At 48.8% G+C, this 24,704-nt stretch overlaps 1 protein-coding gene and 1 non-coding gene across 6 annotated transcripts in view; one reads left to right on the top strand and one right to left on the bottom strand.

Annotated features, from left to right (window-relative positions):
- Positions 1-401: 401 nt before the first annotated feature.
- trnaf-gaa (transfer RNA phenylalanine (anticodon GAA)) lies at positions 402-474 on the bottom strand. The gene has a single exon. It is a non-coding gene; the product is annotated as a tRNA-Phe (tRNA).
- A 10,389-nt stretch (positions 475-10,863) lies between these two features.
- LOC108928996 (muscleblind-like protein 3) overlaps positions 10,864-24,704 on the top strand; it is a 38,498-nt gene continuing 24,657 nt past the window's right edge. For all 5 annotated transcript variants that reach the window (XM_029257897.1, XM_029257898.1, XM_029257899.1 and 2 more), the window contains exon 1: positions 10,864-11,222. The gene's annotated coding sequence lies outside the window, so the exon portion shown is untranslated. The remainder of the gene's footprint in view (positions 11,223-24,704) is intronic.

Below are 24,704 nucleotides of genomic sequence, written 5' to 3' on the forward strand. Positions count from 1 at the left end.
GGGAAGAGCAGGCCTTGTGATGCCAAAGCGGTTTCAGAGTTTTTTGCAAAAATATGGTAAAAAATATACCAGACTTCGTCAAAGTTTTGCTTACACATGCAGACACTCACACACTCTTCCAGCCAGAGGCCACGTGAAACTGGATCTTGTTTTTTTTGTTCACAAATGTGTTTGCAAAATGAATAGTATAATCCACGAGTGCCAAAAAACACGACAAGTACAAATGACCTTAAATTGATGTAATTCAGTCAAAATCGTGTTTGGAAATAAAAAATACGGTCAACGCTCAGATGGATTTCCTTGGGAGAGCCATCAGAACTAGTCTCTGCTGACTAGGTGACCAAAGGCGGGGAAATAGTTTGACGGTAGAAAATAGTAAACATCAGCAAAATAAATCCCTCTGCCGAAACCCGGGATTGAACCAGGGACCTTTAGATCTTCAGTCTAACGCTCTCCCGACTGAGCTATTTCGGCACCTGGCAAAGCAGTGCTGAAAGGAATTATCGTACAATTGCAAATTAAATACTCCCAGCTTGACAATGTGTATCTGCATGTTTTTGTATTTCTATGTTTCATCACCAGTGTTAACTTTTTTTATTTATTGTTTTTTTTTTTTTTTTTTTTTCCTGTGATTTTAGAAAACCTTACTACTCCAACACTCCATTGGCTGTGTTTCTGGTTATATTATTCGAGGTTCATGGAGCGAATGCCAGTGAAACCCAGCGAGGGTTAGTAAAACACCCGTGAATGTTAGTAAATACCAGCCAACGCCACTGACTCTTGAGAAACCGGGGAAACTTTCCACCTGAGGTGCTTTCTGTCAAGATAGCGGCGCTGTTCGCGCGCTCGGACGTGCGGTGACAGTTGGTGGCATGTTGTTTCCAATGCTCTTCTGAGCTTCCATGTTGCGGAGAGGCAGGTTATCGACCGCTAGTTTGAAGGTGTCTTACCCTTACGCGGGATTCTTCATTATCAAAATTGTCCTACCCTGCGTTAGCAGCTCATTCGTTTGTGCTGCCAGGCCGGCGTTCGTGGAGTAGGTACAGTTAGCTTCTTCAGCCAGTAGGTGTGGATCATATGAGATCCAGCTCTTCATACTTGAGACCTGCTGTTGGACGTCTGCCTTTCTTTGCGACAATGACTGTTCTTGTGGGTTGATGTTTTTTCTGTGGTCCACCAGCCACTGGGCATTGATGGTGTGTGATGCCTCCTTCTCCCATACCCATCCAGTATTGCTCGGTCTCTGCTTACAGCTGGGAGTACGCTCTAGATGGTTCTTTGGAGAACAGGCCATTTATTTTCTTGGTCTCTGCTTCTCTAGTGTACTCTTCAGCCTAGCAGACAGAGCTGTGAGTCTTGGTTTAGCAGTTTCCGGGACCTCGCTTATGGACATCTTGCTGGACTTCTTTCTCACCCAGGATCTGTCTTTCATCACACGCTTCTGCACCTCTGTTAGCTAGCTAAACATCTCTCCAGGTTTCCTTGATCTTGGCCTTCAGCCTTCTTCTCCATGGGGGGCGCATTCTGCATATAGCCCTTCATTTCCATACTGTTGGGTACCAAGACTGAGAGGTACCAGCAGAACAATCTCCAGCTGTGACAGTAGCTTCCTTCTCTTGATGTTCGAGCTACCAGGTGCTTCTTGGTTAGTGTGGATGTTGGTCTTCTGCTCAACCATAGTTCCCACATACGTACAGTGCATGTAACCCCTTTCCTTGGGTCTGCTCTTACAGTAGCATTCTATCAATTCCATGTTCTCAGTCTGTGCCCATCAATGTCTTGTTCCAGCAGCCCACTTGTCAACAGGCTGTACTGGTTCTCCAACACCCGATGCAGACTTTGTTAATCCAGGGGTCATCCAAGCCGATATGGCTTCAGTTATATTTCTTGCGCTCATGTTCCGAGGTAAGCTTGTGTGTGTGTGTGTGTGTGTGTGTATATATAATATATACACATATATATATAAAAATTTAACATGCAAACCCTTAATTTGGCCATAGTGGAATACTTCATTCTAAATAAATGGCCTAAACTATTATAATATCCATTGCTGGACTAAAAACTATGAGGCACAATTTTGAATGTATCAATAAATATTGACTAGTTTTAAAACCACCCTGTACCTTTTTACTATTAAATAATATTTAAATCTGACTCCTCTATACTTTTGTAAGGATCTTTGATTTTGCCAGGCTCAGATCATGATTATGGCTTTATCATTTTAATCCCTGGGAGTATTTGGGTTAAGTGAAGGGAGGCTGTTACAAAGGATATACAGCAATTTTGTAATAGGTTCCACATGCAGTACCATCTCATATTTGCCCTCCTTTCTGATACACTTGTACATCCAGTGGAACATATTAACCTTCGTCAGTAGCATATACTGTGGAAAGTATTAGCTGTTTTGCTGTTCTAGTAGCAGCAGCATTGAATGCTGCAGCAAAAGTTGCCAAAGCATCCTGTGTGTCCCCTCTCTCTCTCTAGATTAGCTGCCTGTAACTGCCCACATCAAGTTCAAGACTCTGGTTGTACCTTTCAAGAAGGCCAGAGGACCTGCACCCTGATGCCTACAAGACCAGATCAATCCCAGCAAGATCACTGTGCTCCTCCACCTCTGGTCACCTGGTGGCCTTACTGACAGGGGGTCCCAAATTAAAAGTGCACAGGTTCTTAGTTTTCTCCAATGTGACAGGACAAGCTCTCTGTCACAGAACTGCCGAGTCCCTCAAAACTTTCAAGAAGGGTTTAAAATCTCATCTCTTTCAGACCCACTTCTCTTCTGTCACGCGGAACTGAGGAACCCGGTAGGGTTGGACGCAAGTGCAGGCTCGTTCGTCTGGTACTGAGGGGTCAGGCGAATTCTCGTTGTCGGGAACAGGCGAAGGGTCGGTCAATTGGTGGACGGTGTGGGAGTGAGGAGCCAAGAACATGGTCAGGGGACAAAGCGAAGGGTCGAAAACTGGAGGCAAGCGGGACATTGCACAAGAGGACAGCTGTCCCAGACAAGATTCCACAAAGGTATGGGAGCTGAGGAGGATCTTTTAAAGGGTGTGTGGTGAGTCGGGTGCTTGGTGATCGTCAGGTGCTGTCAAAGGAGGTGCAGCGTGGTCGTGACATCTTCTGGTCTCCTAAGAATGACATTAATTTGCATCATACCGTTAACCATGGTTATAAATTTATTTCCCATGTGGCTATTTTGAAATGCACTTTCATACACCCTGAATTGTACATCACTTTGGAGAAAAGTGTCTGGTAAATTAATAAATGTAAATGAATGACTGCAATCCCTCTGTTACCATAAGTATTATGCTGCAGATGAAATGGTGAAGTTATGGAAACATACAACCCCTTTTAACACCTGCCTTTAAAAACAATGATACAAGGAAGGAGAGAAGGTTCCACCAGCAAAATGTCAAGGGAAAGTCAAGTTCCAGGCAAAATGTCCACGTGGGATTCAAATGGGATTCAAATGGGCAGTCCAGCTGGGGTCGGCCAACTTCTCTTCCCAGTTTTCTACCACATGGTTCCAGTAAGTGTGTCCATCAATAAATTGATGATGGCGTCAACATGAGATAGACGAGGGCCCTTGTGGGCAAACAGTAGGTCCCATGTGGGTTGTAAGTGGGATTCTTCGCTGCCCGTATGGCAATTGCACAATAATACACATATCGTTGATGTGTAATGGTTGTGTCATGATTGTTTGAAGTCTGTTGTTGATTTAAAACAGGTTTTACTTTGAGCACTCCATCCCACCATTTTCAATAAGTACTTGTCCTATGCAGGGTTGCATTGGTCCGGAGCCTATCTTGGAAACAGGGTGTGAAGCAGGGTGCAGTCAGAGTGGGACACCAGTCCATCAAGGGCAATCAGAGAGAGAGACACACACACACACACACACACACACACACACACAGCTTGAGTACTCAATGTAAGAGTTAAAAAGTTAACTGCTGTTCAGAGACTATTAACTAAGATGACAATTATTATATTAAATAGAGAAAAAATAGATACCATAAGGGACATTGTTTATAAAAAGTGTACAGATCAGACAATGGTCATTGATAATGCATATTCATATTTTTAAAAAGTTATCACCACTACTACTTTTTATTTTTTGGGTTTTTATAACATAAGATTCAACATTATGGGAGGCATTTAAACATTTAAACGTTACAAATAATGAAGTCATCTCACAGTTTCCAGTCCCACGCTCTTTTTGGAAATACTCTCCATAGAAAAATAAATACAACAGTATGTGTGTTCAACATGGTAAATGCACTATAGCGCCATCTTACGTTGAACCAATAAAGGGTTTGGTGGACGAGCTGCTTGTTCCATTGATTCATTTAGCTCACTCTTTTCTCCTAAAACAGGTGCGGTGGTGCAGTGGGTTGGACTGGGTCCTGCTCTTTTGTGGGTCTGGGGTTCGAGTTCTGCTTGGGGTGCCTTACAATGGACGGGTATCCTGTCCTGGGTGTGTCCCTTCCCCCTCCAGCCTTATGCCCTGTGTTAGGCTCTGGCTTGCCATGACCTTGTATGGGATAAGCAGTTTCAGACAGTGTGTGTGTGTTTTCCCAAAGCAACTTACAATATTAAGGTTACAATTATTACAAGCTGACAGTTGGGTAATTTTACTGGAGCAATTTACAGTGGGTACCTTGATCAAGGGTAGTACAGGCGGGGATTGAACCCGTGACCTTTGGAAGCGAAGGCGGCAGCACGGTGACACAGTGAGTAGTACTGCTGTTTCACAGCACCTGGGTGGTGCGAGAGGACATGGGTTCAATCCTTGCTCAGTCTGTGTGGAGTTTGAATGTTCTCTCTGTGTCTGTTTCCTCTGGGTGCTCTGATTTCCTCCCACACTCCAAAGACATGCTGTTCAGGTTCCCCATAGTGTGTGAGTGACAGAGAGAGTGTGTTCCACTGATGTATGGATGAGTGACCCAGTGTAAGTAGTGTATCTAGCAGTGTAAATCACCGTGGTGCTTTACAGAGACATGGCTCACCGCCAGCATACTGGACCACGCGGTCCAACCCGAGGGCTTCTCAATGTACCGCGCCGATCGGAGTGGTTCATGGGGAAAAAGAGAGGAGGGGGCGTATGCTTTCTTATTAACGACGCTTGGCGTACGAACGCGGAAGTGATTGCACACAACTGCACTCCGGACCTTGAACACCTTCTGATCAAATGCCGACCGTTCTACCTGCCCAGGGAGTTATCGGCTGTGCTCATGGCCGCAGTTTACATCCCACCCCAAGGGAACACACACAGCGCTCTGAACGAACTGTACCACATCGTCACTAAGTACAAGAACAAGCACCCAGATGGACTGTTCATTATCTCTGGGGACTTTAACCAAGCTGCCTTCAAGAATGTGTGCCCAAAATGCCATCAGCGCGGCATCTCCTGCCCCACCAGAGGCTCAAACACCCTCGACCACTGCTACACTTCACACAAAGGTGCGTACCGCTCCCTGCTGCATCCACACCTCAGGCGGTCAGATCACACCTCGATCCTATTGCTCCCGGTCTACAAGCAGAAACTGAAGCGAGAGGAGTCTGTGATGCGCACCGTGCAGTCCTGGACACCAGAAGCGGAGGAAAGGCTCCAGGACCGCTTTGACTCCACAGACTGGGACATGTTCAGAAACTCATCTCGACAAGTATGCCACAGCGGTCACGGACTTCATCGGGTTCTGTGTAAATGTCTGCATGCCACATAAAACAGTCCGCTTATTCCCCAACCAAAAACCGTGGATAACCTCCGAAATAAGATCCGCGCGCGAACTTGCTCGTTTCGGTCCGGAGACAGGGACGCGTACAAGAAGAGCAAGTACGAGCTTCGCAAAGCCATCGCCAGCGCGAAACGGGAATATAGCAGGAAGGTGGAATGGGAGTTTAACTGCACTCAAGATGCACGTAGGCTGTGGCAGGGAATCCAAACTTGAACAGATTATAAACCACAGAGGCGGTCATTGACAGATGCCGCTCCGTCTCTCCCTGACGAACTGAATGCGTTTTATGGCCGCTTCAAGTTTGAGACAAAGACCCCCCCGCTGCGAATCCCCACAGTACATGATAACGCCGGTCTCACCGTCTCTGTGGCACAGGTGAGAAACTTTTAGCCGAGTCAACATCCGCAAAGCTGCCGGTCCGGACGGAATTTCAGGGCTAGTTTTAAAAACATGCAGTGAACAACTGGCTACTGTCTTCACGGACATATTTAACACCTCCTTCTATAAAAGCTCAACTGTACCCACCTGTTTCAAAAATACCACCATTATCCCTGTTCTTAAGAAAAACAAAGTGAGCTGCCTTAATGACTACCGCCCAGTGGCACTGACCCCCATCGCAATGAAATGCTTTGAGAGGCTGGTGCTGGGACACATTAAGGACACCATCCCAGACACTCTGGACCCACTGCAGTTTGCCTACCGCCATAACAGATCCACTGAAGATGCCATATCACACACACTTCACACCACTCTGGCTCACCTGGACAATAAAAACTGCTATGCAAGGCTATTGTTTGTAGACTATAGCTCAGCATTTAACACTGTCATCCCAACCAAGCTGATCCAGAAACTACTAGGGATGGGATTGAGTGCCGCATTGAGCAATTGGATCCTGGATTTCCTCACCAACAGACCCCAGCGTGTGCAGATTGGCAGTAATACCTCCTCCCCACTGACCTTCAACACTGGCACTCCACAGGGAAGCGTCCTGAGCCCGGTGCTATACTCCCTGTTCACACATCACTGTGTAGCCAGTCACAGCTCCAACACCATCATAAAGTTTGCTGACGATGCCACCGTTGTGGGCCTGATCACCAACAACGATGAGACGGCCTACGGAGAGGAGGTGAGGCTCCTGGCAGAGTGGTGCCAGGACAACAACCTGTCTCCCAATGTCAGTAAAACTAAGGAGCTGGCGATTGACTTCAGGAAACAGGATACAGTTAAGACACCCATCTATGTAGGAGGGGACATGGTAGAGAGGGTCAACAGCTTCAAATTCCTCGGGGTCACCTTCACTGCCAAACTCACATGGGCTGAGCACACAGCATCGACCATCAAAAAGGCTCATCAACGCCTCCACTTCCTCAGGCATCTGAAGAAAGCCCGGATGTCCACTACAGCCCTCACCACCTTCTACAGGTGTGCTGTGGAGTCCGTCCTCACAGGGTGTACTACATCTTGGGGTGGAAGCTGCTCCATACAGGACAAGAAAGCCCTACAGAGGGTGGTTAAAGCAGCTCGGGGAATCATCGGCACACAGCTACCAGCAGTCGAGGACACCTACACCACACGCTGCCTCAGAAAGACGATGCGCATCATGAAAGATCATAATCACCCCGCACTGGCACTTTTCTCTTCCCTGCCATCTGCAAAGCGGCTCAGGTCTATTCGAACCCGCACAGCTAGGTACAGGAACAGCTTTTACCCCACTGCTGTAAGACTATACAACACTAACCAATGTGCCACCTTCAGTAACTAGAGCTGGACTGCTCCTCCCAAGCACATTGGTGCATAGTCTGTGGAGAAGCATTCAGGAAGAATTTCATGATACTTGTACATGGTACATGGGGGTGCGGTGGCGCAGTGGGTTGAACCGGGTCCTGCTCTCCAGTGGGTCTGGGGTTCGAGTCCTGCTTGGGGTGCCTTGCGACGGACTGGCGTCCCGTCCTGGGTGTGTCCCCTCTCCCTCCGGCCTTCCGCCCTGTGTTGCCGGGTAGGCTCCGGTTCCCCGCAACCCCGTATGGGACAAGTGGTTCAGAAAATGTGTGTGTGTGTGTGTGTGTGTGTGTGTGTGTACATGCCACACATAGTACTTGTACGACAATAAACTGAACTTGAATGGGCTGATAACACACAGAGTTCATTGGAAGTCGCTTTGGAGAAAAGTGTCTGCTAAATAAAAGTAAAGTAGCAGCGCAAACACTGCGGTGCCCCGTTATTGTTATAGATGCAACACATTATGTACTATTAGCATCATAAAATTATGTCAGTGTGAGGCTTAGACCAAGGCACCAATTCACTGGACTCGCCTGCCGTTCACCGCCTTTTCTGCAAGTGTGCAGTTTCGGTGCATTTTGATTCACGTGTTTTTTTTTTAAAAAGACCATGAATGACATCGCCGTCAAAATCAAATATTGCATAAATTCTTTTAATTGCCTGTATCATGTACTGCCTGTTTATTATTAGACACTTTACGATTTACACACGAATGCAAATTCGTCCCAAAAACCAGAGTTGGCGCCCGAGGTTTGGGTCGGCCGGGCACTCGGCCCCGACCACCGCCCAAATCACAATGCACCGGCCCCTTACGGTTTCTCCGGCAGGTGGTGAGCCCACGAACACAGCCCACTGTTTACAGTGGAAGTGGTGCGTTGCTGACCTCAGCTGAGGATGTCCTCGGGCGGTGGAAGGAGTACTTTGAGGATCTCCTCAATCCCTCCGACACGCCTTCCGTAGAGGAAGCTGAGGCCAGGGACTCGGAGGGGGACTCGTCCATTACCCTGGCTGAAGTTGCTGAGGTAGTCAAAAAACTCCTCGGTGGCAAGGCTCCGGGGGTGGATGAGATCCGCCCCGAGTTTCTCAAGTCTCTGGATGTTGTGGGGCTGTCTTGGCTGACACGCCTCTGCAGCATCGCGTGGAGTTCGGGAACGGTGCCTCTGGACTGGCAGACCGGGGTGGTGGTCCCTCTTTTTTAAGAAGGGGGACCGGAGATTGTGTTCCAACTACAGGGGGATCACACTCCTTAGCCTCCCTGGGAAAGTCTATGCCAGGGTACTGGAAAGGAGAATCCGATCGATAGTCGAACCTCGGATTCAGGAGGAGCAATGCGGTTTTCGACCTGGCCGTGGAACACTGGACCAGCTCTATACCCTCACTAGGGTGCTGGAGGGTTCGTGGGAGTTTGCCCAACCAGTCCATATGTGTTTTGTGGACCTGGAGAAGGCATTCGACCGTGTCCCTCGTGGCATCCTGTGGGGGGTGCTTCGGGATTATGGGGTTCGGGGCTCGTTGCTACGGGCTGTTCGTTCCCTGTATGACCGGAGCAGGAGCTTGGTTCGCATTGCCGGCAGTAAGTCAGACCTTTTCCCGGTGCATGTTGGACTCCGCCAGGGCTGCCCTTTGTCACCGATTCTGTTCATTATCTTTATGGACAGAATTTCTAGGCGCAGTCAGGGAACGGAGGGTGTCTGCTTTGGTGGCCGCGAGATCTCGTCTCTGCTTTTTGCGGACGATGTGGTCCTGTTGGCTTCATCAAGTCAAGACTTGCAGCGTGCACTGGGGAGGTTTGCAGCCGAGTGCGAAGCGGCGGGGATGAGAATCAGCACCTCCAAATCCGAGGCCATGGTTCTCAGTCGGAAAAAGGTGGATTGCTCCCTCCGGGTTAGGGGGGAGTTGCTCCCTCAAGTGGAGGAGTTTAAGTATCTCGGGGTCTTGTTCACGAGTGACGGAAAAATGGAGCGGCAGGTTGACAGGCGGATCGGTGCGGCGTCCGCAGTAATGCGGTCATTGTACCGGTCTGTTGTGGTGAAGAGGGAGCTGAGTCGTAAGGCGAAGCTCTCAATTTACCGGTCGATCTACGTTCCTACCCTCACCTATGGTCATGAACTCTGGATCATGACCGAAAGAATGAGATCGCGGATACAAGCGGCAGAAATGAGTTTCCTCCGCAGAGTGGCTGGGCGCACCCTTAGGGATAGGGTGAGGAGCTCAGTCACCCGGGAGGAGCTCGGAGTAGAGCCGCTGCTCCTCCGCATCGAGAGGAGCCAGTTGAGGTGGCTCGGGCATCTGTTCCGGATGCCTCCTGGACGCCTCCCTGGGGAGGTGTTCCAGGCTTGTCCCACTGGGAGGAGGCCTCGGGGCAGACCCAGGACACGTTGGAGAGACTATGTCTCCCGGCTGGCCTGGGAACGCCTTGGGGTTCCCCCAGAGGAACTGGAGGAGGTGTGCGGGGAGAGGGAAGTCTGGAGGACTCTGCTCGGACTGCTGCCCCCGCGACCCGGCCCCGGATAAAAGCGGAGGAAGATGGATGGATGGATGGATGGATGCAAATTCGTGTTAAACAGTAAAATCAATGTGGATATACAGTACGGTTGCTCTTGGATTTATATTAGTTTTTCTTGCCTTATATATTAAGTGCTCTGGGGCACAGTGGCGCAGTGGGTCGGACAGGGTCCTGCTCTGGTGGGTCTGGGGTTCGAGTCCCGCTTAGGGTGCCTTGCGACGGACTGGCGTCCTGTCCTGGGTGCGTCCCCTTCCCCCCCCCCCCAGCCTTACGCTCTGTGTTGCCAGGTTAGGCTCCGGCCCCCCGCGACCCCGAATGGGACTCTCTGTGTGTGTGAACAGAATCTTAACAGTAACTTTCCCAGCCAGAGTGCTCGATTAAAATCCGGTGATGATTTTGTGTTCTAAAACTTAGAGCCACTGACTTTTCTGGTTTGTAACACTGCTCTCGGTCCTGCGATGGTACGAATGACATCCCGACTGGATGGAACGTGTTAAATGTAACGGCAGAGTCTTTCATCTCTTACTTCCGCTAAACACCGATTCATCCAGGTTTGTTCTAATTGCGCAGAAGCGGAGCTACAGCGCTAAACGCGTTGCGGTGCGCGGTCACGCGCTCGATCCCGATCCCGCTCCTCCTCCTCCTCCTCCCCCCGCTCTCCAGTCGTCGAGTCCCCGCCCCACGACGACCGAGGCCGAGCGCGGCCGAACGCTGCGGGATTCCCCTAAAATGGAGGCGCCGCGCGGCGCTGCGTACTAACGCGAGTCAGGAGAGCCGTGAAGCGCGCGCGCCTGCTGCCCCCCCCCCCCCCGACCCCCCTTCTGCGCGCGTCCTCTTCCCCCATCTAACCACGCTTCCCTACGACGCACCGCGATCCCTCCAGCCGTGCGCGACTTTTAGAAAAATGCACGTCAGCGCTTTGACGCGTTTCACTCCATTATTTTAGAAGCCAGCCTTGGCGAACCTCGAGTCGTTTATTATTATTATTATTTTTTTTTTTTTCCTCTATACACAGCCTCGTGCTCCGCGAGCCTTCGCAGTGACGTATCAGCTCTGTTTTTAACGCGGATCAATAATACGGCGCTCGTCGACGTGGTACGGCAGCGGTACTGGAGTGGAGGCAGCGCCTCGGTCCCGGACGGACAGGCGGACGGGGACGCGATTCAAGGTTCCGGGTTCGGCGGAGACCAGGCTGCAGGCAGGTAAGTAACTGCGGGGTTCTGCTCGTGCCTGTCACTCTGGTATTTTCCACGAGCGTACACAACATCGCATGCGTGTTTACTGAGTACGCGGGGCGCTTAAGGCCACAAGCTAAGCGGAGGTGCGAACCCGTGTCCGGCTGTGTGGCTGCGGGTTCGAGGGCGACCGCGTGGGCACGAGCCGCGGTTGTGCGCGCTCAGCGGCAGCGGTCGAGGTGCGACAAACACAACAGGTTGGAGCCGCTTTTGCGCTACGCTGTCGACAGTGAGTGCGACCGTGTGTGTGTGTGTGTGTGTGTGTGTGTGTGGACGTTGAAGCTCCGCTAAGCCCCCCTGTCCATACTGCTCTGACGATGTTGTCAGCTGGAATCGCGTATAAATATATGTATGCAACAAAGTTTAGTCCGTGTTCGATCACCTGTGTGTGAAGAGACAGAAAGTGATTAATTGTTGCAGACGTTTAATTTTTCGACACATCCGACTGTGTGGGTATGAAGGATACTGTTATTGATCATGGCATGCTTCCATGTCACGATATGGACCCTGCGTCGCAGCATCATGTCGCGATACAAGGTAATTTAGTGGCGCTTAGTTCGTATGTCGCGACATGGATGGCAGTGCGGTCGGCGCCTTGCTTTCCATGTGATGACGTCGGTCGGCGCTGCCTTGCGGGAATAGGTGGGGTGGGTGTCGTCGCTGGCATACCGAGAGCATCCCTCCATACAATACTTAGCTTTTTAAATTATATGCCATCATGGGGATGTGAGGCAGCGAGCTCCTCCAGTACCAGAACACGCAGACAAGAGTCCTAATGTTCTACTGTAAATCCTAATTCTCCTATTTCACTGAGTGTGATGGCAACAATAGTAGTGACATAAACAAGCAAAATTAAACCTTTAATTACAATATCATACGCACAGCCTAAATATATTAACATTTACAACTCTGATTCATGCAGTTGAAGTCAAAATTTGGTAAGAAAACAAAAACGTTTAAGAACTAAATCAAAATTGTTTATTTTAACGTTATTGATATGTTCACAAATACTGATTACCACAATATTGTGGCTAAAACGCCACAAAGTTTGACAAAACCAGCAGCAGCGACGGAAAAAAACAGCGCGTCTCCGTAGCGCATGGAGACGAAACCACGTGATCCGAAGCGTCACTGTAATTGGGTAATAATGAGCGCTGTGAGCGGAGCGCATTGGAAGGTTCAAAAGGTAAATTAGCATAAGAGTTTTATCCTTGTAGCTAAATTGATACATGTAAGGTGGCCTTTATGACGAAAAATGGTTTTCTTGTTATAACGAACTACAGGGATATTTTTATAAAAAATAGTACATTTCTACTGAAACACTACACAAAAATTGTGTATACAGTCATTTTGCTGTCACCCCCCTCTGATGGTGTCACCTGGTGCGGTCTGCACCCCTAGTAGTGACACCAATGGATGTTGAGTCAGTGCTGCAGGTGCCTCTTGTTGGAACTGCCGTCTTCGTCTCCAAATTACAGGGACAGCTAGTAGCGTAGTGGTTAGACTAGTGCCTTTGGACCCAACGGTTGGCGGTTTGGTCCCCACCTGAAGCTGTAGTACCATAAGCAAAGTACTTGCCCTAAAATTGCTCCAGTGAAAATTACCGAGCTGGGTAAATAACTGTAAGTAGCTTAACACTGTAAGTTGCTTTGGATAAAAGCATCAGCTAAATGAACAAGTTTAAGTTTGAACAAGTTTGAAACCCTGCTGCACCCTTGAGCAAGATAGTTACCCTAAATAACCCAGTGGAAATTAGCCAGTTGTGTAAATAATTTGTTGTGTTTTAGCATGCAAAGCCCAACAGTGTTAATTTTTCTCCAAAGCAACCAATATATAACAATAATGGGTTTCCCAGGGTTCTTGGTGATAACGCCCTTCTCAAGAGCAGCTGAGAATGATGATTCTTCTGACCTGTAGCCTCCATATTTCTCTCTTCATCAGCTCCATGAATGAGAGCTTCTCCACACCGCATTCCTGTTGCTTGTCCGAGCTAAGAGGCGAGACCTTTGTAAATGGTCACCTGGACCGCGGTCAGAGCCACTGCCTTGCATGCGAAAGATCCATGAAGAGATGTATTTTTGAAGCTCACCTTCTGCTGTAGTACCCTTGATCAAGGTACTTGCCCTGAATTAAAACGGTAATAATACAGCTGCTACTAATGGTTAAAGCTGCTGCCTTCGGACCCACAAGGGACAGGTTCAAGTCCCACCTCCAGCGGTAGTACCCTTGAACAAGGTACTTAGTGTTAGTTGCTCCAGTGAAAGAAAAAGAAAAAAAAAAGACCAGCTGTATAAAGAGGTAAATAATTGTAGTATCTTAACATTGTCAGTTTTGGCAAAAAGCGTCAGCAAAATCAATAAATGTAAACGCAATACTATATAAATGTGCACGTAATTAAGTTTAGTGGAAAAATCACATTTCAAGTCATCTTGGAGAAAAGATTTAGTTAAACAAATGAATAATAATGGTAGTAGCCGTAATAAATTGATTGTTTAGAAAGACCTGTCCTTCTGGGACAGGTGGGAAAGGTGTCTTCTCAACCTCGCTCTGTGAGCGTGTTTGTCGGTGAGAGGAGCCAACTTGTTTTGTGTCTCATCCGTTACAGTTCTGCCGGCGTTACTGACAGGTTTACCGCAAATCTCAAAATCGCGCCTCCGTCTCGTTGTCCGGCGCTCTCCGATTCTCTTTTGCGCGTCTGCCGTTTTTCCCTTGGCCGTATTGCCGCTGACTCCGTGAAGCAGGTGAGAAGGTTCGGTGGGTTACTCAACCTGCTTTAGCACCCAACCCTGGGTTTGCAGGTTCTCCTTCCTTGATCAACCGCTGCAGTGGCGCCGAGGGCTCCGGGAGTCCCGATCGTGTGCGCCGTCACGGCATCTTGGAGGCCGTGTGTTGCGCGGGGGTCTGTGTGCATCTGTGCGTGTGAATTCGTGTGGGTTGTTAAGCGGATGAACCTCCTCGCCGGCGTGAGGGGCTTTGCTGGGGCGACGCGGATCGCGGTCAGAGCTGCCGGCGGCAGCCAAACGCTCACCGAGACACGCTACTGTGCGTGTTCGCGTTAACAGTAACGTAGATGTACGGTCTCTGGCAGATTTCAGCGTTATATCCTAAAACGAGTGGATTTCTTAATAGCGCTCTTTATGATGTCATAGGTGGTGGAGCAATTATGGGAGAAATAAAACTGCAAGGGATGAGGTGGTGGTTCATTTTAAGGGGCCGTTGATATCGTCTCAGTGTAGTTTCAGCTTTGACTTTAGATGGGCGCATTCTTCTACGAGCACTTAATGTATTTACGTTTATTTATTTAGCTGACACTTTTCTTCAAAGGGACTTGCGCTGTTAAGGTTACAATTACTTATCCATTTATACAGCAGGGTAAGTACCTCGCTCAAGGATACTACGGCTGGAGGTGGGGAAATCGAACCCGCAGCCTTTGGGTCCAAAGGCAATAACACTAACCGCTTACCTACCAGCTGTCCTATTTGTATCTGGAATGAGTTCGAATCCAATTAATTCACTTGTATGTATATACGGTTCAGAAGTTATGCTCATAATTTCAATTTGCATATTTATTCACCTTGCTGATGATCTCTGGACAGCTTGCACAGCATAACCAGTGCGAATCACAGTACCACCATGTACCCCCCCCCCACACACACACACACACACACACACACACACATATATATATATATATATATATATATTATATATAACATGCCCAAGTATCTACCATGTTGTTGCCCTTGATGGCCTTTTAAACCAAGTTCCTTATACGCAGAACTTACCGCAGTCCTTACCACAAACGTTTTATTTGCTGTCCTGCTTATCCCTGCGAGTCACCTTGGACAAGGTCATCAGCAAAATAAAGAATTTTAATAACTTCTAATCTTCTTTAATGAGTTTGGTACAATGGAGCTGTCTGATATGTCCCCACCTAGTATTTTAGTTGAAGTGGTTTTTAATAATGTTGTAATTCCTCCCTTACTTCTTGAGTTGAATTATTAAATATTAAACACATTGAAACAATTTTTCAGTTTGCTTTCCAGCATTTGTTGGCCCGTTCATCCAGCATTCTCATTAAGAGGTTCTGGGGGAGGAAACCTTGAGAAGCAGTTGGTTGTAGCTACTAAACATTTTGTCGATAAGCTGTAGCGATAGCACGTACTTTGTGTGGCTCAACATTGTCTTTGGCGTGATATATAAATATTTCCCACCTCAAAGTATTACAATATTCCGTGTTATATAGAAATATTTCCCGGTTCACAGCAACTGCAGTGAAGCATTGGTAATTTTGAATGGATAACCGTGGATGTGGGGGGAGCAGCGGGCTTGTCTGGGTTCTGCTTTCTAGTGGGTCTGGGGTTCGAGTCCCGCTTGGGGTGCCTTGCGATGGACTGGCATCCCGCCCTGGGTGTGTCCCCACCCCAAGCTTGTGCCCTGTGTTGCCAGGTTGGGCTCCGGTTTGCCGCGATCCCGCTTGGAACAAGCATCTTCAGTGTGTGTGTGTGTGTGTGTGTGTGTGTGTGTGTGTGTGTGTGTGTGTGTGTGTGTGTGTGTGTGTGTGTGAGAGAGACAGCGAGAGATCGTGGATGTCCTTCAAACCTGTAGACAAGAGTGAGTGCGAGCGCCCACACACAGGTAAAATGCAGATGCAACTGCAGTGCAGTGCAGCGGAGGGGAGGGGAGGGGTCACTGCAATATGTTTCCCAGCAGACAGCAGCGTCGCCTCCCATCGACGAACATCCCATCTGGTTGGACGGTTCACCCGGCAGCCCCGCAGCGCACCCGCTTTGGCGCTTACGGCAGGGGCCGGGCCTCTAGGTAACGGTTCCCGCGTTGCGGTGGGGCAGGGAGTAACCGAGGCCTGTGCGGTGCTGTCGAGTCGCGATCGGAAGCTGTTGGTAAAAATGTTCCGACTAAACGTACCGGATACGCCAGCATATAAGTCGATCTGGCGTATAAATCGAACCCTATAATAACATGCAACTTCTGGGCGGCGCTTCGGAGTCGGAGGGTTCGTGTACCGACTCCGCGGCCCCGGGCCTTTATGACATCGCCGATACCTCATCTGAAGTGAGCCGGAGCTGGCTTTTGTCACGCGGGAAAAAAAACGAGACGCTTCCCATCTCCCCCCTTTCTTACACGCATATAAACTCTGCGGCGCGCCGGTGGGTTACGGCCCCGTGTCCCCTCGAGACCGCGGCGAAATCGTGACCTTCCTTATCTGCAGCTTTCGCTTTCCGCAGCCGGGAAAGGTACCGTGGCGCAGAGAACAAACGCTCGTGGGCGGCGGGCAAACGCGCAGCCGCGTGATTACTCGCGAGCGTTGGTGCCTGCCATCGCCGTCAGCTTCGTAGCGCTCGGATGTAAACGTAGACGTAAATGTGAAGTCTTTGGCTAAGACAAGTGGTAAGTGGCTTTTGTGTGAAAAGCCCTGCGTTTTGTCTCATTGCGCAACATGACATGTAGAGACCCGAGCGAGCGTGTGTGCGCGTGCGTGCGTGTGTGTGTGCGCGCGTTGTGAACTTTGCCCTCATCTACCTCTGTTTTTTTTCATGTCGTTAGAAATTGATGTTACATAACCGAAATTTGTTACTGTACAGAGAAGACCAAATTTCCATTGCATTAGGAATTTATTTGCAATATATGAATTATGAAGCGATATAATTTCCTCATTGGTGCTTATTTTAGTGGTTAGAGCTGTTGGCTTTGGTTTTACAGGTTCGAGCTCACCTACTGTTGTAGTGCCCTTGATCAAGGTTAGCAGACGCTGTTTTCCAAAGAGACTTCCAATGAACTCTGTGTAGTGTTATGAGTCCACACACCTTATTCACCGCGGTGACTTAGACTGCTAGATACACTACTTAAACTGGGTCTCTCATCCCTACATCAGTGGAACACACACACACTCTCTCTGTCACTCACACACTATGGGTGAACCTGAACAGCATGTCTTTGGAGTGTGGGAGGAAACCAGAGCACCCCGAGGAAACCACCACAGACAACATGCAAACGCCACACAGAATGAGCGGAGATCACACCCACGTCCTGGCTTTTATTTTTTAAATTTTATTCATGCTTACCTTAAATTGCTCCTGTAAAAGTACCCGGCTGTATAAATTTGTATTTAATTCTCTGGCGCTTATCTTTGGCTAAGAGCATCAGCTAAATGAATGAGTGCAAACGTATCGATTGTAATCCGTTCCATCCACGTGCTCTGGATGCAGCTCTCTTTCAGCTGCTTGTGATGGAAAGGCTTATGAAATGCAGAAACAAAAAAAAAAAAAAACTTCTGATTTTCACCCTTTACACTCTCATCCATGGTTCGTTTCCCCCACGTTAAGCGCGCTGCCCTGTCGACGTCGCCGAGCTGTTTCCGAACGCCTCGTTTTCAGCCCTTATTGCGCAGCTGTTCTTTCCAGTCTTGTTTATGTTTATGGATATAAGTAGGTGGTTGTCTTGTCTGTGATGCTCTGAAGGGGGGGTGCGCACTGTAATGAGTTGTAGGGTATTAAACCTTCCCCGCTGCCGGCGTTTCAGGGTGTGCCGCAGATCATTTCCCATTTTCTGCCAGGGAAACGCCCTCCGTGTTCCGGCCCGTCGTTCTCTGTCATCGGCTCCGTTCCCCTTCTCTCGCTTTCGTTGCTCAAGTCGTGTTCTGGTTTGTGGGAGAGAAGAGGACGTTGTCCTACTCGGTGCTGTGGAGTCGGAATCGGAAGCAATTGTTGGGTTACTGGAGTCGGTAAAAACGTGCAAAACTCCGACTAAATGTATCGTATATGTTGGCGTATAAGTTGACCCCCTAAAAATGAGAGGTGTAGTATAGGTTTAGGCCTGTAATCCCCCGATAAGTCGACCCCCAAAATAACGTGCAACTTTCGGGCGGTGCCGTGGAGTCGAAGTCGGAAGCAATTGCTGGGTTACTGGAGTCGGTAAAAATGTGCCGACTCCGACTAAATTTACCGGATGTGTCGGTATATAAGTCGACCCCCAAAAATTAGAGGTGTAATACAGGTTGAGGCCTACATTCGCCAGATCAGTCGACCCCCAAAATAACGTGCAACTCTTGGGCACTGCTGTTGAGTTGGAGTCGTGGAGTCGGAATCGGAAGCAATTATTGTGTTACTGGAGTCGGTAAAAACGTGCAAAACTCCGACTAAATGTATCGTATATGTCGGTATATAAGTCAACCCCAAAAAATTAGAGGTGTGATATGGGTTTAGGTTTATGTTCGTCAAATCAGTTGACCCTCAAAATAATGTGCAACTTTCGGGCAGTGCTGTGGAGTCGAAGTCGGAAGCAATTATTGGGTTACTGGAGTCGGTAAAAACGTGCAAAACTCCGACTAAATGTATCGTATATGTTGGTGTATAAGTCGACCCCCCAAAAATTAGAGGTGTAGTATAGGTTTAGGCCTGTAATCCCCCGATAAGTCGACCCCCAAAATAACGTGCAACCCTTGGGCAGTGCTGTTGAGTTGGAGTCGCGGAGTCAAAGTCGGAAGTAATTACTGGAGTCGGAGTCGGTAAAAATGTGCCGACTCCGACTAAATTTACCGGATGTGTCGGTATATAAGTCGACCCCCAAAAATTAGAGGTGTGATTATGGGTTTAAGCCTATATTCGTCGGATCAGTTGACCCCCAGAATAACGTGTAAATTTTGGGCAGTGCCGTGGAGTCGGAAGAAATTATTGGGTTACTGGAGTCGGAGTCGATAAAAATTTACCGACTTCGACTGAATGTACTGTATATGTCGGTGTATAAGTCAATCTGGAGTATAAATCGACCCCCAAAATAACGTGCAAGTTTTGGGCAGTGCTGTGGAGTCGGAGTCGAAGGTTTCGCGTATCGACTCCACGGCCCTGTTCTTACCGCAGAAGCCTCTCGGTGTTTCGCCTGCGCCGCATGGGGGGTGGAGGAGCGCTGCTTTTACTGTCTCCGCCGGCCGTGGGGACGGGGCAGCGGTAAACACCGATAACGAGGCCACCGAGGGATCCGACGCAGCTCGCTGGCTCTATGAAGGGTAAAACATAGTGAAGATGTGACTTGAGAATCCCCATCTATTTACCAGTGTAAAATCGTTCACTTCGTTCACTGACTTCTCTTTTGTTGCTCTGCAGTAACTGACTGCAGGCTGTCGCGCTTCCCTCATTGTCTCAGGGAGCTGTGCGTCACGAGAGTGTGACGATGGGCTGATGCATTAATGCGATGCGCTTCTGACACATCTTCTGCACTGCTCTCATCTCGCTGACCCTAAACATAATAAACGTGCAAAACATTGTTTTCCTTTTTGAAGCTTTTCTTTTATAATAAGGGTGACGCGGCGGCACAGCAAGTAGCGCTGCTGTCTCACAGCGCCTGGGTGGTGCGAGAGGACGTGGGTTCGATCCCTGCTCAGTCGGTGCGGAGTTTGCATGTTGTCTGTGGGTTTCCTCTGGGTGCTCTGGTTTCCTCCCACACTCCAAAGACATGCTGTTCAGGTTCACTCATAGTGAGTGAGAGAGTATGCATGTTCCACTGATGTATGGATGAGTGAGCCAGTGTAAGTAGTGTATCTAGCAGTGTAAATCACCTTGGTGAATAAGGTGTGTGGGCCAATAACACTACATAGAGTTCATTGGAAGTGGCTTCGGACAAAAGCATCTGCTACATAAATAAATGTGAATTTTGCAGAGAGCCTGGGGCCAGAAAAAATGGAAGCTGCGCCATCTCCTCTGTTTGTTCGTTTCATGTACCGGGGTACCTGTCAGTGGTCGCTTGGGGCGTCTGTGGCCCCGCTGCGCTGGACCCGTCAGTCCGACCTGCCGACATCAGCGCTGTGTTGTGAAGGTGACCGTGCTGCGTGTGCGGTGCTTCATCGGGATGAGGAGCACATTGCACCGGAGGAAGCCCCCCCCCCCCCTTCCCCACCTCGTCACTCCCTTCACCTCGCCTGACCTGTGCCTGCTGACGCCCAGACTTTCGCCAGCTGCCTTGTCACCCACCCCCACCTCCAGCCCCACAGCCCTTCATCCCCGTTGCTCAGCGGCGGACAGATGATGCTTTTTACCATGTGTGCTCTACGCAATGCGCTTGTCGAGGATGCGTGTCTCTCCCCCTCGATGACGCACGTGTGGCAGCATCGTGATGCTTCTTGACGTGTCTTTGGCGAGACCGTGGAAAATACCAATCCCCCCGCCCCCCCCCCACGCATCTCCGATTGCTTGAAATGGAACAAAAAGAAAACAGATTAATTTCTCCACTGCGTTTTAGCTACACAGATATTAACATGTGTGAAATCTGACTGGATTTTGCCTCCTTTAAATATTAAATTGTATTTATTTTAATAATAATTTACCATTACAATGCAGGTCTATGGTATTTGTCCATGTGCGAAATAATAATTTTAATTCTAACTGCCAGTCGCCAGAGGTGCGTCTCATCTTATTTGGGAATAAAGTTATTGACGTGTTCATTGAACCTGACAGTAACATTTCAGTGTTGGCAGTTCCCCGAATATTGAGTCTGAACAGCTCTGTTGGAATTGGTTCCTGGTGTTATTTTTGGGAGTTTTTTTTTTTTTTTAATGGAGAGCAGAATATGCTGATTCGGACATTTACGGCAAGTTTGTTATAAATAGCCGTTTGTTATTTGCTTCTGTCCTCCTGTGTCGCCCGGAAATTAAATGGATGGGCCTCGCATGTAAGGGCGATTGTGCAGATATGAGATGGGAGCTGAAATTTCTTCGCCGAATAGAAGTGCGAAGTGACGGAAAGAAGCGGACGCATACGGACAGAGGTCTGATGTGAAAGGCAACCCGAGCGCCCGCAAGGGCAGCTGTGAGTCGGCAGGGCGGGCGACCTTGCGGAGGCGGCCATGCGCTCTTGCTGTTCTTCACGTCGTGCCAACGTGTCGCTCGCAGGCAGGCGGCGCACACTCGCAGTGTAAACGAGGCCGTCGCTCTATTACTTACTCTGTTTTTACTTGAAATTGTTACATAACCAGAGGGGTTTTTTTGCCTAATTATTTGAATTTTTTGCTGTGCTTAAGTTTTTTTTTTTTTTTTTAAATGTATGGTAAGTAGATGATTTTACTCTAAATACACACCCTGAGCAAAGTTGAGTGCTGTGTGTGTTTGTGTGGTGTGTTTTTTTTTTTTTTTTTTTTTTTTTTTTTTTTTTTTTTTTGACAACCTAAATGTAATAAGTAAAAACCTATCTGGGGAGCGGTGGCTCTCTTTTGTTTTTAATAATTTATTAGGTCAAGCGCAATCAGCTGTACCCGACGCGTGTGGGTTCCGGGCCGTTCTTCTCTGTCCAGCGTCACATTAAAGCTGCTGTAAAACGGTGCATTTACCTCGACCGGATGAGATTTTACCTTTACGATGCGGTAATGGCACCGTTTGGCTGTTGTGTGTCAGTGGAACTGATGAAAGTGTGTGTGTGTGTGTGTGTGTGGGTGGGTGGGGTTTCCAGGCTCTGGCCGTGTTGGTCTCCCAGCGATGTCAGTACACTGCCACTGTCCTACTGAGTTACTGAAACATGGATGTTTACAATATTTAGGCTAAAACATGAAGAACTGGTTCTGACCTGGGGCAACTGACTGTTGGCAGTATTCGCTCTTCCCCACACACACACACACACACACACACACACACGGTCGCATACTGCTATTGTGTTTCTCTTACACCTACTGTTGAGAGTCGTTATTTGTTCCCAATACTGTTGGCAGGCGATGATGTATATATGTGCGCGTCTTAGATTAATTGGGTTCCTCTTACAGTGAAGACTCCGCGGTAGGAATTATGTTTGCGGAGGGCTGAACGTGGCAGTTTTGGAGCTGAGCTAGTTGTTTCGTTTTATTTATTTTATTTATTTAGCTGACGCTTTCCGCAGAGAAAATATGCCGTGTTGGGTTTATGCTAAGCCGCTCGCAACGATGAATCGATTTATACAACGAGGCACTTTTTACTGGAGCAGCTCAAGGTCCTTGCTCAAGAACTCTTTAGGAGGACCTTGGGAATCCAGCCTGGCTCCTTCCGCTTTCCAGGCAAGGACTCTAACGACTGCGCCCCCTGCTGCCGGAAGACGTATACCGCAAGTTACGCGCCTCCGGTTTGGCGCGTTTGTCGAACCGGGCCGAACTCATCGATCGCAGGTCTCGACGGCCGGACGTAAGGAAGCTGAAATTCTGCTGAAATAGGCTTCCCTGAGCAAAGCCGGCGGAAGGAAGTAGCGCGAAAGAACGGACGGCAGCATTTCCGGAACGTGCAGAAGAGCAGCGGAGAGACGTGCGGGGAAGCCCTAAAGATACCAAGCGTGTGTCTTGCTGGGAGGGGTGTTTGTGCCCGCTCTGGAGGTGGGCTGCTGTCGATGGGCGCAGAGCACTTAGGTGGTAACTTGTATGAAGGAAAAGCAAGCGGATGGAGACGCCCCTCGACTTGGGCAAATAGATCTTTCTTCAACCCCTTACATAAGTCGAAGTTACGCATGTCAGATTCTCCCTCCTCCCCCACCATTCAACAAAGGCTACCCTACCCTTACTCTACCCTAGGCATTTATTGCAAACACGGGAATAAAACATTACACAATATAATTCTCTAGTAAATGTCAGACATATTAGATGTGTCATATTATTGTTGTTTTCATGCCAGCTGTTCCTTTCACATGCAGCATATTGTATTTACAGTCGATATGGCTAAACCTGGTAGTGTGTCGGTGACACAGAAAGAGTGTGTTCCACTGATGTATGGACGAGTGACCCAGTGTAAGTAGTGTAGTAGTGTATCTAGCAGTGTAAGTCTTCGGGTGCTCTGGTTTCCTCCCACACTCCAAAGACATGCTGCTCAGGTTCCCCACAGTGTGTGAATGAGAGAGAGAGAGAGAGAGAGAGAGAGAGAGAGAGAGAGAGAGAGAGAGAGAGAGAGAGAGAGAGAGAGAGAGAGAGAGAGAGAGAGAGAGAGAGAGAGAGAGAGAGAGAGAGAGAGAGAGAGAGAGAGAGTTCCACTGACGTTATGGATGAGTGAGCCAGTGTAAGTAGTGTATCTAGCAGTGTAAGTTACCTTAGTGAATCAAGTGTGTGGGCTAATAACATTACATACAGTTCATTGGAAGTCTCTTTGGAGAAAAGTGTTTGCTAAGTGAATAAATGTAAACCTGGTTCCTGCGCTATAGACCATAATTTTCTTTATTTTCAATTTCATCTCCAAATCGGTTCCTGTACGCTTGGTTCTGGGTACGCTCTAGCACATTCTGGGTTAGGCTCCGGTTCGCCGTGACCCCCGCTTGGGACAAGCGCTTTCAGGCAGTGTGGGTGATGTCACTTACTGTAATTTTTACACATGTGGTCCTTGGATCACCTCACAGTAATGGTTGTGGCCCTTGGCCAAACAGGGTTGGACACCCTGGTCATCGAGCATCAGAACGTAAACAGTGGCCCCCGATAAGCTACAGGAGAATGTGCTGCTGCGGACAATACTTGTAACGGTACTTTACTGTATTTTTACTGAGGCTAAGACTAAAACAACCCGCAGAGGGCCAGCAGGTGGCGTAGCGCTTAGAGCTGCAACCTTGCGCTTGAAGGACACGGGGTCAGACCGCTCCTTCAGTCCCCTCGATGAAGGTGTTTGGCCTGAGATTCTTCGGTAAAAATGAGGCAGCTGTAGAAAAGGGCAAATTACTCTATGTAGCTTTTTGTCATTGTATGTGTCTCTCTCACACACACACACACACACACACACATCTGAAACCGCTTGTCCCATATGGGGTCCCGGGGAGCTGGAGCTGAACCCAGCAACACGGGGCGTAAGGCCGGAGGGGGAGGGGACGCACCCAGGACGGGACGCCAGTCCGTCGCAAGGCACCCGAAGCGGGACTCGAACCCCAGACCCACCGGAGAGCGGGACCCGGTCCGACCCGCTGCGCCACCGCACGCCCTCACTGTAAGTCATTTTGGAGAAAAGCATCATCTAGCTGAACAAATGTAAATTAGTTTTGTGCAATATCTCCACTTTTTTTGCAGAGCCACATTTATTTTGCACTGGTTCAACACGAGTGGGTCTGAGGCTCTCAGCTGGGACTAGACCAGTTCACCTGCGCAGATCTGCGAGAGAGCCTTCGATCCAGCTGCATTCGGGGGTGGGGGTTGGGGGGATGCTGGGTGCTGCACTCTGCGCTCCGCACGCCAAAGCGTGCTCAGCAGGAGGGGAGGGATGCGCATCTGCGTGCAGGACGTTGAAAGCAGGGGAGGGAGGGTCTGTACGCGGGAGCACGGCGCGCTCCCCTGGGGACGCCCCATCGATTGGGGATGGGACGAGGCGCGGGATGCAGTACGCAACCGAGCAAGTTTTACCCTCTCTTGCTATTATTTATTTATTTGTTTATTTCAATAGTGATTTGGTAGTTGGAATTACTCCAGCAAAAGGGAACGCTTTGCAGTTTTCGAACTGGATTTGTTGTTTTTTGCCAATAT

The sequence above is a fragment of the Scleropages formosus genome, chromosome 14 (assembly GCF_900964775.1).
Source record: "Scleropages formosus chromosome 14, fSclFor1.1, whole genome shotgun sequence".
Taxonomy (NCBI): Eukaryota; Metazoa; Chordata; class Actinopteri; order Osteoglossiformes; family Osteoglossidae; genus Scleropages; species Scleropages formosus.